This window comes from Neophocaena asiaeorientalis, unplaced genomic scaffold (assembly GCF_003031525.2).
Source record: "Neophocaena asiaeorientalis asiaeorientalis breed wild unplaced genomic scaffold, Neophocaena_asiaeorientalis_V1.1 scaffold30, whole genome shotgun sequence".
Taxonomy (NCBI): Eukaryota; Metazoa; Chordata; class Mammalia; order Artiodactyla; family Phocoenidae; genus Neophocaena; species Neophocaena asiaeorientalis.
Genome location: NW_020174923.1, coordinates 1,526,711 through 1,531,391, shown reverse-complemented (window position 1 = coordinate 1,531,391; position 4,681 = coordinate 1,526,711). Strand labels below are relative to the sequence as shown.

Here is a 4,681-nt window from a genome sequence, read left to right as displayed (position 1 = left end):
TCTCTCCCAACCTCGTAACCTTTTATTGCTTCACAGTTCATTGTCTCACTCTTCCCCCACCTCTCACCACCACACTTTTGCTCGCACACGTCCTGTGGGAAACTTCCTGTGGGGAGGGCTTCGTGTGCTTTGGGAACGGCCGCTGGACAGGGATCATCTCCAAAACCGCTCAGCTGGAACTATCGACGCCCACCGCCTGGAATATTCCTTTCTCTGGCTCAGTGTGGAGTGATTTCCAGCCTTGCCAGGGTGTGGGATCTTCCCTTGATTTCTGCTTCTCATCTATTGCACTTTTCCCGGAACCATCTGGGGATGAGAGTCAGGTATAGAAACAATGCAGCGAGTTTCTGAGACCAAAAGATAATTGAAAAACCCCAGTAAGTCTGTTCCCTTTGGCCCCAAGTTCACATATGGTCAGCATATTAGGAACCTTGTCCAAAAGATCAGTTCGGGACACCAGGTGGGGGCCTGTCATTAACTCAGACTCCCATCCCCCAGGAATGGGGCAGTCAGCGCTCTGTACACCTCTGGTCTGTTTCAGGTTTGACCATGTCACTGGTTTTAACTCACGCTGAAGTCCCTTCTAGAATGCTCTACACTCTAGCAGATAAAGTAGCTGTCTTCATGAGTGATTGTTTCCAGACCCAATGAAGAGAAACTCATGTGTTTGAAATGCTTGCCGTTCTTCTCCATTTCACCATAAAGTAGCCCGTTTAATTTTGCACAATACTGTTTGATAACAACCATGTGTGTGTCTTCCGTATTTGTACACTCAGGAAAGGACCTACTCGGTCAGTGTGAGATAAGTTCGCAAGAAAAATGGAACCAGATGTGATTCCTTTTTATTTGACTCTTCAGACTCCAGCAATCTAATTCTCAGGGTCAGTCTTTACTTGGGTTTTCAGTTACCTTGCAGGAGAGGATCTTTTTACACTACAGTGTTTGCTTTTCCCAGGTACCTGACAAGCAGGAACGAGCAAAAGATTTTAGGGAGTTGGTTCTCAGCTTAGCACTTTCCAACATTTCCAGACTAGAGATCCAGTGGGATGGAAGTTTCCTCGTTTGGAAGAGAACATGTCTGCCCACTAGTAGGCTGATACACTTCAATTAAACCATTCTTCCAACTACCCAGAATGTACAAGTACTTTGGGCCTGAAACCCAAGGTCAAATAATGCTAAGATCACTCATTTGAAACTCCAGAGCAAAGGAATTGGGCAAGACTGACATTACAGAAGGGCAGATTTTTCTCTCTTTTCACCTTATTTCCTCTTTTTCTTTTATTTCCATCCCAACTTGTCACTAAGCCTGCCATGTACAGCGGTACAATTTGTGCACTGTGCAAAAGTACTTAGCCAAGGGAGCAAGTGGAGGCTGAAATCCTGTCCCCGAATGCTATGTTTGTTAAGTCATGGACCCCAGCGTGGTGTACATCTACCCAGAGGAAGAGACACCTTTTTTCCCCCATAAAAGGACTAACTGCTCGGGCTTCCCTGGTGGCGCAGTGGTTGAGAGTCCGCCTGCCGATGCAGGGGACGCAGGTTCGTGCCCCGGTCCGGGAAGAATCCGCATGCCGCGGAGCGGCTGGGCCCGTGAGCCATGGCCGCTGAGCCTGTGCGTCCGGAGCCCGTGCTCTGCAACGGGAGAGGCCACAGCAGTGAGAAGCCCGCATATGACCAAAAAAAAAAAAAAAAAGGACTAACTGCTCACCAAGTTGGTATCCCAGGGGCTGCATCTGTCCAGAAGAAGTACATGACGTACATTTTTCTAAGAAGGTGGATGTGCTACTGGTGCCCTTGCATGCATGATAGCCCAAAAAGATGAATATGCAAACGTCAGAGTATGTGTCGTGTGTTCCTACCTGTGTGTATTAGTACTTTTCAATAGGCCACATTCCATGTTCTGCCCTGTCTTTGGGAGGCCCCAACGCAAGTCATCAGAAGAAGCTTTAGACCCATAGTAGCTACGTGGCCCTTGTGCCACTGCTTTTCCTATGGCAGACATCGCTAATCAGTCCTGGAATTCTTTCACACTAAACCCTGATTGGTCTCACAATCCTTCTCCACTGAATGGAACACTCGCCTCAATCTCTACCACCTGAACGGAGCTGATGTACAAAAGGAAACCTAACTGCCATCTGTCTCAGCTAGCTATTGCCACAATAATGCTGCATAACAAGCCACCCCAAACTCAGAGGCTTGAAGCAAGAACCATTTATTCTCGTTCACCCACCTTGGAGGCATCTGGGATTCGGCTGGTCTAGGGTGAATCAGGCCAGCAGTGCTCTCTCCTTCAAGCTGAGGTCCGGGCGTGGCTTGTCACCCTGGGCTGGGCTCGGGTCTGTTCAGTGTGTGTCCATTCTGGGGCCTGCGCTGACCAGAGGTCACTCTTCTCATGTTGACAGCACAGGCTCAAAAGGAGAGATCAGCCACACAAGCACATTTTTAGTCTCTATTTACGTCACATTCAGTAACGTTTCATCGGCCAAAGCGTGTGATGTAGCAAAGCCCCAAATCAAAGGGAGGGGAGGATGCCCCTCCCACACTAAGACCAACACAGCACTGTGACCATGCACTGGAGCTACCACATTGTCTCTGTCCTAGGCAGAGGGGCGGGGGTCGTGTCAAACCACATCTGGTGCGATGTCCCCTGCTTGGCTGGTGCCCCTTTAATACCATCATTACATCCACCTTCCCTAGCCAGACAATCCACCCGTTGTCCCAGGTGGGTGGATAGAAGGGAGAGTTAAACTTCAGAGCCCAAGATGCAGGGAGAGGGTGGCTCTGTTTAGAGCCTGGCCGGTGAACCTGACGATGAATGGTAGTTACGATGGACCCGAGGCAGATGCCGACTCTAGGGAATGGGTGCACATCAACAGGTGACAGGTGGGTGGGTTCAAGGAGCCTGGGCTTCAAGACGGGTGATTCGGAAGAAACGAGAGAGTGACCGAGGACCAGCGGTGGTGGCGGATCAGGACAGAGGTACCCCAACCGGAAGTAACCACGGGCGTGGAAATCCCTGCTTTTCATTTTTTTTTGTTTTAGATACTGTATGATATTATTTGTTTGTGGAATCTAAAATATAAAGCAAAGGAATGTATATAGCAAAACAGAAACAGACTCACAGATAGAGAAAACAAACTAGTGGTTACCAGTCGAGAGAAGGAAGGGGGAGGGGCAAAATAGGAGTAGGGGATTAAGAGATACAAACTACTATGTATAAAATAAATAACTGCTTTTCATTTTCACTCATCAAGAGCAAAGCACCCCTTTAGGCCACAGCATCTTATCCCCACCATCAAAGGTGAACCCAGAAAATTACAGAGCCCGAGGCTCTGCCCTCCAGGAGTTCACGGTCTGAGACACACAGGAAACAACTCTAGGAAATAAAATATAAACAAAGAACCAAGATGGTGTGAAGCAGACAGGTGGCCAAGGGAGTTCCAACTGTAGTCAAAGGAAAACAGAGATCAAGCCAGGCAGGCTCCCTGGAGGCGTGGGCATTCAGGAGTTTCTTATGGAGGGGAGTACTGTCAACCCAGCCAAACGGCATGACTTCATGGAGGCTGTGGAAGTGGAAGTGGAGTGTGGGGAGAGAGGTCTTTACCAGCTTGACAAGAAATCTTTAGAAAGTCTTGTAAGGATTCCTCTTTAGAAAAGTATAGCGGCCTCTTTTCTTTTTTTTTTTCTTTTTCTAAACTTACAATGGTGGGTGTAAAAAGAAAGAGGCGATGGGAATAATTGTGACCTCCCAATCACACATCACAGTTCAGGGAATTAGGAAGAGGACGGGTCACCAAGTCTGCGTGCTCCCCCGCAGCCAAATCCAACTCACCTCCCCCGCCTGAGTCTCCAGTCCTGTGGACGGAGCTCCTGCCGGGCCAGGCGCTGTAAGTCCTTCACGTAGGACGGCAAACCTGTGAAATCAGGACTATTATCAGCCCCTTTCCCAGAGGAGGAGACCGTGTTGATGAAGCTGAATTCCTTGTCCAAAGTCCCATGTTTAGAAAATGACAGAGCTGGATGTTGAACGCAGGCCTTCTGAGTTTAGAACCCACATCCTTCACCCCTTTGAGCTACTCTTTCTAAGAGGAGTCACTTGTGTTAGAGACACCACCGACATTCAGTTATTTTGGTCAGGCCCAGACAGTGACTCTGGGATTCATTGGCCAATCAGGCTATGAAGGCTTCAGCCATCCAGAAAATTGGCGTGGCCTCATTTTCCACATCGTACCAGAGAGTATGTGTCCCAAAGCATCCAAGCCCCTTGGGAGTGCTCTTTGATCAAGTGGGTCCCAGGATCTTCCCTCCGTGCTGCAACGTCCTTGGCATGTTTTCTTTCGGAGAGAAGTAAAGTGTTAGTGGAAGCCAAGGGGAGCCTGAGAGACATGGGCTCTTCCCTTTCAAGCCAGGTTAACTGAGTGTGGCTTGTAGGCAGGTCAGCCATTGATTTTCCTCTCTTCTCTGGAGAGCACTGCCATGGTTACGTGGATAAAAGCCGAGGAATAAAGCCAGACTTGAATGGTCCAGGTTGAAAGGAAAGAGGTTGGAAGATGCCAGTTGGGGGTGGGTTTGTAGTGGGAAATGCCTACTACCTGAGCAAGACGCCCACGCGGTTCAGATGTGCTTGAGGAGGAGGGGGGCAGTCTAATTACCACTCCTCCCAAAAGCCGAAAGGAAACCG

The 4,681-nt window shown here is 49.0% G+C and overlaps 1 long non-coding RNA gene across 1 annotated transcript; it reads right to left on the bottom strand.

Annotated features, from left to right (window-relative positions):
* LOC112410509 (uncharacterized) lies at window positions 1-2,385 on the bottom strand. The gene is made up of 2 exons (XR_003005436.1): window positions 2,231-2,385; window positions 1-306 (listed from the first exon to the last, which is right to left on the bottom strand). It is a non-coding gene; the product is annotated as an uncharacterized LOC112410509 (long non-coding RNA).
* Window positions 2,386-4,681: the final 2,296 nt, after the last annotated feature.